General features: G+C 39.1%; 1 long non-coding RNA gene across 13 annotated transcripts in view; it reads left to right on the top strand.

Moving 5' to 3' along the window:
• LOC110399573 overlaps positions 1-14,472 on the top strand; it is a 31,359-nt gene that overhangs the window by 4,555 nt on the left and 12,332 nt on the right. For 6 of the 13 annotated variants that reach the window (XR_002439287.1, XR_002439290.1, XR_002439289.1 and 3 more), the window contains one exon: positions 11,936-14,462. The exons of 1 other annotated variant lie outside the window; for it this stretch is intronic. This is a non-coding gene — a long non-coding RNA (uncharacterized LOC110399573). 6 more of the 13 variants (XR_002439282.1, XR_002439281.1, XR_002439283.1 and 3 more) reach the window with 6 other exon arrangements.

Here is a 14,472-nt window from a genome sequence, read left to right as displayed (position 1 = left end):
CAAATGGCTACAAATTTTGCCTACCAAAATTTCTCTTCAGCTGCACTCTGCTACAGAGTCTTTACGCATAAACTTACACATAACATTGCAGTGTTCATTAGCTGTCGTATTTGTACCCAGAAGTATACGTCTCAAAAGAGTGGATGCAGTGGTTATCGTAGGAAACCTGTATGAATTTGTTCAGGCATCAAAGGTTCTGAGGACATCTTTGTGTCTTACAAATATGATAATGTAAGTATCATATTGCTACACGTTACTTGATTCTCAATTGTATGGCTTGCTAATAAATAACATAGTGTAGTAATGGGATAATATTGCTACACTGAAGAAAACTTTCACTGTTGAGCTGAATGTTTGTGTATTATTTTACACAGCATTCCTCTCCTCTTGAAAAGATAAATTCCTTGTGGCTTACAATCCAATACAGTCTACAAACAGCCTCTACCTTTTTTCTCATATTTGATCAGAGTACCATGTGCTTTACATTAGAAGTTTAGAGAAAGAAATTTCAAAATAAGCACCCACTGTATCTCATCTAGATAACCTTCTGGCTTCTGTATTGTCTTTTATCTTTTCAGTCAACACTGGTGCACGCTTAGGATCTGTCAAAAGAATCAGATATTAACTTTTTAAGAAAAGACTATTTGCTAGAAGCTAATAAGTCAGGAGTAACAATTTACTGTTAAACCAAATAAGGTTCAGTTGATATGCAGTCTTTTAATTCATTAATAAGTACACTGTGAATCAAAAATGAATATTCATCTTGCAAGTAATGCGTTATTGACATCTTATTCTTCTGATGCCATCTGTGTTAACCCTCATATTCCTTTGAAAAAGCTTGGGAGGAGCTGTACTGGTTTTTGGGGCCCTCAGTCTGCCACAGAAATGCACCTTGGCCAATATATAAGTGTGGGACTACACTGGGCACTGTAAGCCCACAGCTCAAGTATTTCTTCAGTCCCCAGGTTTTGTGATTGCATTGTGATTTATCTCTGGGAAACCATGAAAACAAAACAAAATCATCACATTAAATTAAAAACTGAAATAATTAGCGAGAGCCTGGAAATTCTGATTTAAAACATCTGATACTATAGATAATGTGAGCAAGGAAAGGACATTATTAGGCACCATATAAGGAGAAAAGAACTTCTGAGTAGAAATATATATATAATTTAAAAGTTGAAGCCACTGTGATCACACGCATCTAAAGTCACGCTTATGGCTAGAAATCCTGCTTTTCCCTAAATGTCATTGGAGCTACAGTGATTTACAGTACAGAGAACTGCATTGTGAATTCACAAGCAAATCCACCCACCCTTCTACCTAATCTAGTCTTGAAATAAATGACTGAAATCCTTCATTCGTCTGATATTTGCTGCTGTGCAGCAGTGAACATTTGCTCAAGCTTGTTTTTTTGTTGTTCTCTTGTTGTTGTTGTGTTTTGGTTGGTTTTTTTTTCACATTACAGGGCTGTGTTTTAAGACTTTACAAGCTGTGTCACAGGCTTTCTGCCCTACAGCAGAATGGTGAATGAATGGCTGTTTTTGGCTGTTTTTTGATCAGTTACTGTTTATTGAACAGTGTTGCATTTTGGCTCTCTCAGATCTTGTTTACTTGATTTGACGTTATCATAGATGACAGCAGAATCCACGTATATCATATACTGCAAATCTGCATCTGTGCTACTGCTGTACAGGCTTTGTGAAGCTGTAATGCAAATCTTGAACAAATTCTTTTACGAAGTTCCATCTACTCAGATTTGAAAAAATGAAATTTACAATAAATATAGAACAAGCCCAAACAGTGTCTCTATCTTCTAAGAGGCTTTGAAATCATGATTGCCCTTAATCATACAGAACACTTTTGTATAACTTTGATATCTTCAGTAAAAAGCTTTACACAACCTTTCAGAGAACAATAAATCAAACATCTGACTTTTCAAAATTGCTTCTCTGCATTCAGGCATGAATTTCAACCTCAAGCTGAATTTCTTGAAGGGCAACAGCAGACCTTTAGTTTCATTTTTTTCTGATTGGACTTTCAGCAAAAGAAAAGGAATTTGATCTGATTCACATCTCTATATTTATTCCCCTTATAGCTCTGTCCCTTTATAAGGATTTCCTCTTTCTATGCAATGTTCTCTAATATTTAAAATGGAATTATAGCCAAGTCATAAGACATACAAATCCTGCTTTTCCCTACATTTTTTTTTCTTCTATAGCAATTCATGCCTGTGAAAACATCTGCAAAATGCCAAATGATACTTGATTCAGATATAAATTGTTATGGAAATGGTCAGATTGTTGGTCTCAGGACAGTTCCTCCAGTGTAAAAATCAACTTCATATTGAGTCATTGTGATCACTGTCATTTGAGTTGAACAACAAAAAAAAAAAAAAAAAAAAAGGAAGTGAGCTCCCTTCAAGAACTGGTTTCTGCAGGCAACAAATGGTAATTGTATATACATCGTATATACATACGTATATAGGGGGGAAAATAATCTTTTTTTCCTTTCTGCAGATCAATAGAAAGCTGAAGTCTGCAAGCTTTGAGCTTAAAGTCTCATATGAGTCACTGTAAATTAATTAAAGATGGGCAGTGCCAAGCAGATAATATAAGCCTGCCCATTTAAACTAGAACTGTGCAGGTGCAGATGCCAGCAGCGCAGTCAGTATAAATTGCAACATTTTTTATGAGAGCAAGGACTATTCAATGTGTGCTCTAATCATTAGCTAAGATTAAATCATTCTTGCTTGTACCCCCCTTCCCCCTGGTTTAGTGAATATTATTTCATGCAAACTGGATCAGCTTCAGCAAGAAGGACTGAATACATCCCTTGCCTAGCACAGGATAGTCTTTGGCTTTCACTGTTTGGGATATTTTCCTCCTTGATAAGGGCTCCAATCATCTCAGAGGAGGGGGCAAGAGATGTCTGGTTTCCTACAAGCTGAATAGATACTGTATCCCTTGAGACCTCTGATAGAAGGGATGTGCCTTCTTCACGGATTTGGAAGAAAAGACTGCTACTCTCTCCTTCCACCCCTCTTTCAATTTATGGAGAAGAGCAGGATTTACAAGATGCCCAGTTCCTAAATTATTTCCTGTCAGCTTCCCACTGAACGTGGTAGCTGGCATAGATTACGTTCAGAGAAGGGGTCTGAGAGTCTTACTGAATCTGACTGTAAGAGGGGGGTTAAGGTGCAAATTGCCCAAAAGTCCTTTTGCCAAAGGTTGTTTCTCCCAAGAGAATGGTAGCTAATGTTTGTGCTCATAGCTCTTCCATCTAACAGTTATAGTTAAATGCCTGGGAACATGGAAACTAAATGGAAGATCCAAAATGTTTAATTATTTGTCTTTTTTTGTTTGTTTGTTTGGCAAATGTTTTTATCAAACAAGTTATTTTCTTGTAAATTTAGAGAAGATCTTTATATAAAGCAAGCCTGAGATACTATTATAGTCTCATGGCAGATGCAACTTCCTTTCAAGAAAAGGCAGCCTTTCATGCTCTGTGGAAAGCAAAAATACTATGGATTTGGCCATTGTGGCTGAAGATATCCCTTATGTCAAATGCAAAACGCAATAGTCATGTCACGTCCATGCTATGTTCAGCTTGATGTAGTTCTGCCTTTTCAGTTTCTTTTCGCAGAGCCTAAGCAATGTGGCCACCTGCTGAATCTCTCTTTTGATTAGCATGTAAAGAATCCTTTGTTTGGATCAGCTGGGCTCCCTCGACTTCTCAGCACTGAAGGCTCAGCGACAGTTTCCTTGTGGCTTTTCTTAAACCTCTCCAAGGGTTTTCTGGGGATAATTTGAAAATTCAGGAAGAGATAGTAAAATTCAGTTCATTTTCCACTTAGCTGATTTGTATTTTCTTGCTTTTTTTATATGATGTTGAGATATATCGAAGCTACCATTTTAAAATACTATCTGCTGCTAGAAGAGGTAGGAAAGCAGGCTAGTCCAGACCTAGGAAATGCTAAGCAGCTTTCAGAGCCACCATACATTAAATGGCACCGCACTTGTGACTACCTCTGGTCTTATTTAGATCCAGAGCGAGTTCCTACTTGTATTTTGGTCAATATACACTTTTAGCTCCCTGAGAAGAATGCTGTGTGTTCCAGTAGGAGTTCAAGTCCCTTCGTATTCTGATTGACCAGTATTAATTCTAGCTCCATTTTTGTTAGATTCCAGACTTTTGAGTAGAGTGCCAATGGTTTGCTACTGCAGGATGTAACTCTTCGTATTTTCAATTCTTAAGCTTTTTCTCCTAAGCTTCTGATGATTTCCAAATCTAACAAACCAGTTTTCTAGCAGCCTTATTTTAGTTAAATAGAGGATATTTTAGTTCCAGTTCTTATTCTGTCCCATGTACAAACATTTCATTCCAATTCTGCCAAAACATTGCCACTCTAGTTCTAGTTGTTCATAGCTTCCTGGTCTGCATCCTGTTAGTGCTGACACAGGCTCCTAATATCCAGCATGGATCCATCCCTCCAAGGACAGGAAACGTTCTGCTTTGCTGATTCAAATCTGAGCAGAAATAGCACGGCCTAAGAAAGTTTTAAGAGGGAAAATTTTAGTAAAGAATATGAGAATTAAGAACATAATGGCTGGAGTTATAAACACAAAAGAGAGAGAAATCTGTCTGGAAAGTCCTTGATGAATTGTAACAGCAATAGTAATGAAACAGGCCGAGAATTCAGCCTAACATCAGTGATCTTTTTTGTACGTTTTTCCTTTCTAAGGTTTTGTTTTGTTGTTTTTGTTGCTGTTTTAATTTACTCTAGTCTGTATGACTTCATTATATACATTGGTTTCAGCAAATTCCAATGTAATATTATTTAACAAAACTTTTATAAGTGTTTTTGTAATTTAACATTGCTGCTAATAACTTGTGTGTAGAGTTTCCCCATAGGGATGACAACTTTAAATCTGTTTAAGCTGTCATTTGTGTCAATTTGTCTAAATGCTGTAAGACAACATAATCCACTAATAAGCAGTTAAAACAACAGACTCTGTGGTTAGAAGTGGTTGGTTCTTGAAAATACTGATATTTCAAAAACTGCCTGTGGAACTGACAGCTTCTGGACAAGATGCAAATGACTGAACTGGGATGTTCCTCTCCAGGTCAATGAATTGCTTTGGCTTAGGGGATACGGTCATTCTGTGTATGAAGATAGGCCATTATTGAAGCTGTGCTATATAGGGTGATCATCACACTAAATGTAGTTGAATTTCACCTGTTAACAAATGAAACACAGCAGTCATTCAGCTGAAAAGAAAATAATTTTCAGCTGGGGGATTCTACTGGGAAGTGAAGAAAATATTTATGTAGCATATGGAGGTGAAAACAAATCAAGAGTGCTTGATAAAGCGAAATAAAACAAAGACAGGTAAGTCTTCAGGTTTTTACTTTTACAGCTTCCCTGAGAAGATTAGCAAGTCGCTGTACAGATGAGTGAAGTTCAGGGAGCACTTTGCACACCTATGTACAAAATCGTAGTTTCTCCTTCCTAGACAAAATTGAATATCCTTCTGCTTAAATAACGTAGAGCAAGAGATTTACAGTGTTTGAGGGATACTCTAGCTGATTTGGCATGACGAGGCAAGATGATTTCCTTCCTCCAGGCATGCTAACGGGCAGCAGGAAGCACTGTCTTCCTTCCCTGCTCCCAGCTTGCTGCCTCTGCAGCATCCTCTGCCTGTACAGACAGGGCTTCCTTGCCAGATTCCTGCACAAATATGCACACTCTGCTAAAAATAAAAATAATAATAAAAGTTGGTCCAGTCATTCCCAAATGAGGTAATCATCTCTCATCTTATTCCTTTCTTCTTATCTGTTGTATATCATGTGTAAATAACTGCCAGGTTACCTAGCAGTGACTATCCTGCTTACAGTGGAGTATTGTGTGAATAGCTTTGTTATGAGAATTATTATAGCAACATAATATTTTAGGAATATGGATTAATTGCAAATTTGAAAGGCAATGGTGCTGACACCTTTGGGCTTGACATAGGTTATATCAACGGACTAAATGTGTTCTGAGTTGTGGGGATTTTTTCAATTCTAGCTGTCATGTTCACATGTTTCACTCCTGCAGCAATGGACTTTTCCCTCTGATGACTCAGAGGAAATAGAGCCTCCACCCACCCAGTCTTTGGCAGAATAGTAGTTCCCCTCATTTCTCACAGCAGAAAATTACAGAGATTGTAGAGCAAGAATTCAATGGAACCCCAAATACTGGCATAAATACGTGATTAGAATGGATTCCATTTACCTTGGGACCCCATTTGAAATTGCTGTTTCCTCAGTAGTTATAGTAGTGCCTGATTTGGGAATCACTGCTTTATATACCATTAAAGAGCATACCTGTATTTTCCAAATTATACTGCTGCCTTTTAGCACAAAGCAGCATGTCCTGAATACAAGATCTGGGTTATTTAACATTTGCATATTCTAAGATAAGAGGAATTAATCTGTTAAAGGCAACATTACCTACCTCCTCCCCCTTTAGCTGCTTCTTTGCACCAAGAGCCATGATCATGTTCCATTCCAGAGACTTCAGCATCAAATCTGGACTTACACTGGGATGACAGTAGAGTTTGAGTGCTATTCAAGGCAAGGCTAATTTGTATTATAAAACTAGCTCTTGTTTCCTTCTTGATTTTCACTGATTTACATAAAGTTAGACACGTACGATGCCTTAAAGGTGCATAAAAACAAACACCCCTTTCCCGTAGAGATCACAATCAACAATAAGAAATAAAAACACTGTATAAAGAATGAGTGCCAGGAGGAAATAGATTTTTTTTTTTCCATGGACTATGCTTTTCTATGTGACATGCACTCAGTAATTCTTAATCTACAATCAATCCTGGTTAAGTACTTTGTTTCTTTTAAAGCTGTAAATAGCAACGCCTAGTGGATTAGCATAGAAACACTTTATAGAAAAAAAAGCATTTTATGAAGGATTTGAGTGAAGATAGCGTTGTGATTTCATCCAGAAATCTTATCAGGAAAGAATTTACAGCAGGGAAGAATAGCTCCTGCCTTTTCATCACAGTTACTTTCAGAAAAACAAGTACTGAGGACAGATAAGGAAACTTTCTGGTAGATTATTCCCATTATCTAATGGCAACTTCACTCCACCCTTCCCTTCTATTTGGCTTCTTACAGATTGCCTGAAGCTACAGTTTTGTTGCAAGACTACCCTTGGAAAAATCCCCTGCCATTATCAGACATGCTAACAAAAGAAAGAAATGCATACTTCTTCCAAAGAGGAAAAATGTAATTAACTGCTATCCATCAAAATTAGGAGAGGTACCTGTTTAGCACAACTGGAAGTTAATGTACCTTTCCACTGTGCCTTAACTGAGCCACAGACGCATCCAGTAGCACTTTTCCTCAAGCAGAAATTTCAGCTGGCAATTACATCCCTGTCCATTACTTAGAGAGTTTTCCTGAAGATAAAATGTTTCAACTTGTATTTAAGTGAGAGATCTTAGTTTTGTAATTCGTACTTCAGTCATATTAAAACTAAACTAATAGTATAATTCTTCCCACTGGCTTTTATTCTTTAGACTATCTCAGAATGGTGCCTGTTCCCACTAGCAAAGGAGCTTTGCTATCAGCTCCAAGGTCAGCAACTCCCTTCACCACTGTGCCTCCTCCACTGAAAGAAAACAGGACCCAGAACCTGCTGGATACGTTAACTTGAATAAAAAGTCTGCAAAATGAGTCCACAGATCCTGTAGCTTGTATGCATACAGATTTCACACTGACTGTAATTATTTCCTTAATTACAAGTAACTTATAATTCCTGCAGTTGTACAGAAAAATTGAGTACATGCATCACACGTAGATGACCTAAGAAGAGACAAATAAAATACAAAAAATACAAATACAAAGGCATGCATTATCATACATTCCTTCTCAGTGAGTGCTACCTACAGCAACATGAAGTGTATTAATAGGGTAGTTAAGCCCCACAGGCTGCGTGAGTCAGATCCCAGTGCACGGACAGGCCACTGAGATGACAATAACAGTTTGAGACTACGATTCCATCCCTCCCACCATGCACCCATCTATACTTGTAGGCCTTGTGGGAGCCTGGGTGGAGCATTACATTGCAGGGGAACTCCCCTGGCCTTTGTTTCCTACTCTCCCCATGACAAGCAAGGAATGAAGGCAGAACTTCCATGATTGTAATGATAATGTGATGCTACTGTTCAGTTTTAGTGAGAAAAATACCGTCTTCTAAATGTTTATGTCAACTGGGAATGTACCTTGTTTGTAAGGCCTCAAGAATGGAGAGTATGTCCATCATTCAACTGTAAAAGACACTTTTTGAGGAAAATCAGCTAGAGTCTTGGCTGCTGACACTGAGACAAGCAGGACTGAAGGAAGCTGGAATTTAGATCACAGTAGTAACAAGAATAGATGACAAAGTAGAACTTTAAAAAGTCCAAGCTTTGGGCCAGAAAGGAAGTGAAAAGAATGGAGGGTACTGCTTATTAAGGGGAGGAGTTAGGAAACAATGATGCTATTGTGGCAGTGGTGCTGATGAAGGTCAGAGAAGATAAGCTCTATTTTGCCCAGTTGCAAAACACTCAGACAAAGTTGGGGATTTTTAGTGAAACAAAGAGTTGGGCCAAGGGACACTGTGGCCACGGAGTTTGGTGTATTAGTAAGAATTGTAGTCTATAGTGCTTTGGTTTTACAAATGAAAAGCAGTGCCCCCAGCAACTTCATGCAAAGCATATTTGCTTTGCATTAGACTTACCACACACCTCCTGAAAAATTAGCTATAAACCTGAAGAAGTGCACTTTGCAGGAAGAATCTGTTTGAGCTGTAGTAGTCACCACTGGACACGGCATAGGCAGCAAGGCTGTTAGGTCCTGCTGTCAGGAAGAGAAACTAAGCTGAATATTTCCACCTTGAATACAGGCTTTTGTGACCCCCAGCTGAAGAACCATGCCCAGTCTTTAACCAGACACTGGAGACAAAAGTCCCACAGGCACTGCACCATAGCCAGGTCTTGTGATAGTAATGGGAGCAAGTCCCAAAGGAGCCACCATATTAAGTTTATTTTGCAGAAATTCTTTGCACAAACCTATCTCCTAGGAAACAGTAAGTACTTGTCTGCATTAGCATTCTTTACCTAGCACGAGATGTATAGAATGTGCCTGGGTTCGCTGCTGTTTAGATTTCCCTCCTTTAGCATTCCTGCAGCTTGCCAGAAAGTCTGCTTCTGCAGAAACAAAGGTTAATTAAACACATCCGCCCATTAGAGCAAGGAGCGAACATTAACTCCTGGCCCAGAGCTACCGTCTTCAGCTGTCAGCACTGAAAGACACTTGGAACCACAAGCTGGTCCTCAAGCAATACTAGTTTCAGCAGAAACTGCTCGTTTTAATGAAGACAGAAGTTCTTCCCCATTTGTACTGTTTCAGCTTGTACTTGCCTCGCTGCACTGAGCTCCAGCAGGAAACATGCAAGTGGTATTTAGCAAGTTGCACGATCCAAGATACTTAGATCTTTACAGTGCCATGATTAACACATAATAAGGAATGTTGGAAAAATGTACCTTGCCTGCATTGCTAACTCCACCTTTTATAATTAGTCCAATTAAGGTAACTGATACTGGATTTTTTCCGTCACTTGTGGCATTCCTTAGTCTTGTACCATTCACTCTACTTGTATAATGCGATTGAATGGGTTGACTCCCTCAGCAGGCATTTCTTTTCACTTTCTTTTCAGTTCCATTTGCTGGTTCTAATGTGTAAGAAACATACTGCCACAAATGCTTTCTCAGTTCTGCAAGTGTAAGTAATATATTTATGGTATTAACTCTTCAGAGTAGCTGTATGGCTGTACCTCAGTTTCCTTCTTGCTGTCTTATGGGCAGTGAAGGAAAACATTACATACTTTTCATAAACATTGACTGTTTCCATGTGCATAATCACCAGCACTGCAAAGAACTGACATTCCTAACATGTTTCCTTTCTGTGCTGAATCAGCAGCAGGAGGCTGATAGTCCTATTAAAGAGCAGGGGTGAGATTACTGAGATAGGCAGGGCACACGGAGGTTTTCACTGAAAGTAGATTCATAAACTTAACATGCAAAACACCATGATGTCCACTCAATCATACAGGCTGGCTTGTTGTCTACAGACTGCAGCAGTGACTCTATGTGCAAAATTCAAGGCCTGTGTTTTGCTCTCTTCTCAAACAAGCTAATGTATACATCCTCCATTCTTATTCAGATTAGCCACAAGCTGATTCAACCTTCACTCCTACTGGCTGCCACAGAAAATTATTCTCTGCCCATGAACTGTATGAGCGTGTATTTAATTTCAGCTGGTTCTGTTTTCCTCAGACACACGGATCACAAAGACTTCTTTTTATTCCCAACCTGAAAGAGAACACCAAGGCACAGTGCAATTTAATGCCTCGTTCTCCCCAAATATTAGCTAATGTTTCATTTGCATTTGCAGTTCCTCAGACAGTATTACCATTACATTTGGCGGTTTAGTTATAGGAACTATTGATAAAAGAGAACATGAGTGGGCAGTCAGAGAAATATTTTTAATAGTTTGCATTGCTTTCTTAGGTTTGGTTTCAAAGTCTATGAAAGTCACGGAAGTCTCTTCTCCTGACCACTTTCTACCGGACAATTCAGGCAATCCATGTCTAGTTTTCAACAACCCCTTGGAAAGGCACCATCTCTGAGACCTTGTAGATGGGCACAGCGCTCTTACAAACTGCTCATCCCTTGGCATCAGGCTGTTTTTTCTAGTCTGTAAGAAAAACACCTTTTTCTCAAACAGAAATGGAAAGCAAAGCTGCAGCAACACCAACTAGTGACAGCTGGCCACTGATGGCAGAGCCCAAATGACAAGAGAGGGTAAACCCAAAGGGAACACAGCATGACCCTAGAGAGGAGACAGGATGGCCTTCTGGAACATGTCCTCATGGCTTGTTACCTGGAACCTTCTGCCTAATTCCAGCTAAGTAGTCAGGAAATGACTCTCACTTCTTTATAACACATCACATTACTTTTGTTTCTATAAATACAGCATGACAAAACTGATTTAACACCTAGGAGGGTAATTTGCATTCAACAATGAAGTGGTTGAATTTTTAAGGTATTTTGTTGTTAAACTGTAATTAAGTTGGAAGGCTCTTTGCCCAGCAATGTCCCACTTACTACATACAGCAAAAGTCCTTACAGAAATCTAGGAGATGGCCGTACCTTTGTGCTGCTTGTCTCAGATGTAGCAAAAGTAGTAAATGATACAAAGCACTGTGTAAGTCTGTGTAACAGAGTCGTGTTCATACCCAGGTTTAAAAGGGAACAACAAAGCAAACAACAGTATTGCTCCATTATCTCTCCTGGCTCTATTATCACCTCTGCCTTATGCCCAGGTACGTATTTCTGGGCTGTTTATTCTTCCCTGTACTGAAGACTACTATCAAATAGGTAAGACAGTGAAGATTGGAAAAAAAATATTTATGTCCCATCAACACAAACAAAAACACGGACTATGCTCCAAAAGCTATAAAGGTGTTGAAGCATGAGATTAGCCCGAACACGGGTATTGTTTGTTTAAACAAGTTTTCAAGAATTGTACATCTTTATGCACCAGTTTATTCAGAGATGATACAGTTCAGAATTGCGTGTCTAAGCAGGTTTTTCTGAGGATGCAGTTGCTCTTTTGTGCTTCAGGCTACATTTTCATTCACTCATGACAGCATAACTAGCAGTCTCTCCTCCTTCTGTGGGGCAATACCTTTACAATGCTCCATTTACTGAAGCTATAGATGTTATTAAGTGGAACTGCTGTTGAGAGTATGAACAACAGCATTGCTGCATTGACATCAGTGAGATTGCTATGTGTTCTAAGTGCATTCCTTATCTCTTTTTTTTTGCAGAGATCTCTTTGAGTATATTTTTAAAGTTCAGGATAACCATAAGCAAAATATATGCAGCGGATATCTGAAGCTACATCTGAACAAAAAAGACTAAAAGAGTCCTAAGCATGGAAAACTTTTGCAAATATTTCAGTTGTTTACATGAAATAAAGCATAATAATCCAACATGGAACTGAGAATATTTATTTTAATCATTCAAGGAATTTGCTCAACTTTAGAGTCAAGTCTGGTGTGATGATTAAAGCATGGGGCAGGGAACCAGAAGACATAAATTCTATTTTCAGCGTTAGCACTGACTCACAGTGTGATATTAGTCAAGTCACTTAATTTAACTGCCTCACTCTCCATCTCACCTGTAAAATGAGGGAACCTACCTCACACGTTCTTTGTGAGATTAATTAATTAAATGTTTGCTGCACACCTAAAAGTTCTTGGATGTAAGGTCGTGGAAAATTTATTATTAAACACATTTACAGACAGGATACAGGAGCAGAGCTGGGTGGTTTCTATAAAGGAAGCTCTCTTCTCTTTCATCTCTGAATTTTTTAAGCATGACAACAAAATAATTAACAACAGGAAAAACTGTGGGTGAAGCCCTTGAAAAGAGTTTATAAATTGGAAATAAAAAGCATACAAACAAACTAGACACTGACTAAACTATAACTAAGAAGAGAAATATGATTCTCTCTTCAATTAAAGACAAAGGTGGCTTTTTCTCTTACGATCCAGAAGTAAATTTACATCTAATGGAAGCGAAAGGCAGAAGATCTAAATCTGGAGAAAGGAAGCCAGGTTTCTTAAAGAAAACACATTGTTGCTGAACCCATTGCCACAAAACATTGAAATGAAGGTCTCGGTGAACTCAAGAAACAAACAATTATATGGCAATGTGAATGTCTGTTGTGATGTTTTATGAAATGAAAGTGTTAAGAAACAGCTGTGTTGCAGAGCACAAGCCAAGTACTAGCTGAGAAGCATTAAAGAAATCTGCTGCGAAGCCTGCTGGGCAGCTGAGCACCCGGGTTTAACTGCAGCCTTAGCAGAGGGCCTGGCACAGTTCATTCTGCAGGCAGGGAGCTCACAGCATGTTGTGTGCAGCAATCCCAATGCATCGTGTCCCTAGCAACCTTCCACTCTTATAATGAATATGGTGAGAAAATGGCAAGTTTGTTCTGTTGCAAAATTAATTATGTCAGCAACACAAGAGGGTCCAGCAACTTCCGACTGAAGAGGTTTGTGTACCTTCCATTCCCGGCCAGCTCAATGCAGCTGAGCTGACGCAAGGCAACAATTTCTACTGCCGTTGTTCTGTGACCCCACAAATGAACCAATCAAAACCACAATGGGCGAAGGAGAAATGGAGAATGTAGAGCAATCAATGACATATTCACAAGTTATATGTTTCTTGTAAGGCTGCTTGTACCAAAGACTGTTTGGGGAAAGGATGCCGCTTATTTGCACTTTTCTAAAGCCAGTTGTTATTTCGTATATTCCTAAACATCACTGCTGCTTTCTGTAGGTTCCAGTCAAAACAGAGTGAGGCCTGTAGGTAAACCATTATCTTAAACCTCTTACCAAGCTCTAGTATGACGCTGGTTTGTTACTCTAGTACGGGCAAGTGTCCCTTGGGGTTTCCATCCCTTTAAATGCTAACTTCCAGGTTAAGAAAAAACTTCTATGATATCATTTAGTAAATATAAGTGCAAGTGGATCATTTACTTTCATTGTAACATTTCTACACTGTAAATTCCAGAACATACTAAGCTATTCATACACTGTAATTATAAATATATATTTAATATAGCTAATACATTTCTACTCAGCACAGCAGAAACATCCAGACTAAACCTTGGGCCCTCCACCAGGAGTGGCAGAACCTTTCCATTTAGCCCTCTGCTCTCTGCATTGTAGAACTAAAAGGCCAAGATGGAGAAGTGCCGAGGTAACCACAACAGCAAGGGTTATGAAGTTGTATTAAAAGGAATCGGTGACTCACTGTTCATACGTTTACTCGGCCTGTATGCCGTAAGGGTGAGTGGAGACCAGTACAGAAAACTGGTTCTTTTATTCTCTTCATATTTTGTTTATTACTAGCTAGCACTACTGCATTCATTAAGGCAAACCAGATTTAAGAATAAACAAGAGGTGTTTGTCATCCAGCACTAACATAATGCCACGTGCTCACTGCGAAGCTTCTTCTGCATACATTTCAGCAGCTGTTTTTTTCCTGTCTGCCCACACTGGGTTGGCTCACAGGGTGGGTACACCTTGTCCTCTCCCTGCACCCTGCCCCTATTGTAAGCCAGTCTCTGCACACCAAGCCCTCCTCATTGCTGCTCTCCTTTTTCTCACCCCAGCTGAGCCAGGAAACAACTTTTGCTTCTCACCTCAGTATTCAAAAACGAAAGCGAGTTCTCATTTCACGTGTGTTTATGTTGCTGGCTGCACCCATACACAAACACAGATAGGTGATCTTCCTCTAGTGCCACCACACAAGCTAGTTAGACCGTCTGCTTTCATAGTTGATACTCACCGTG

Source organism: Numida meleagris, chromosome 5 (assembly GCF_002078875.1).
Source record: "Numida meleagris isolate 19003 breed g44 Domestic line chromosome 5, NumMel1.0, whole genome shotgun sequence".
Taxonomy (NCBI): Eukaryota; Metazoa; Chordata; class Aves; order Galliformes; family Numididae; genus Numida; species Numida meleagris.
The sequence above is the reverse complement of the archived record's forward strand: the minus strand, read 5'-3'. Positions and strand labels throughout refer to the sequence as shown.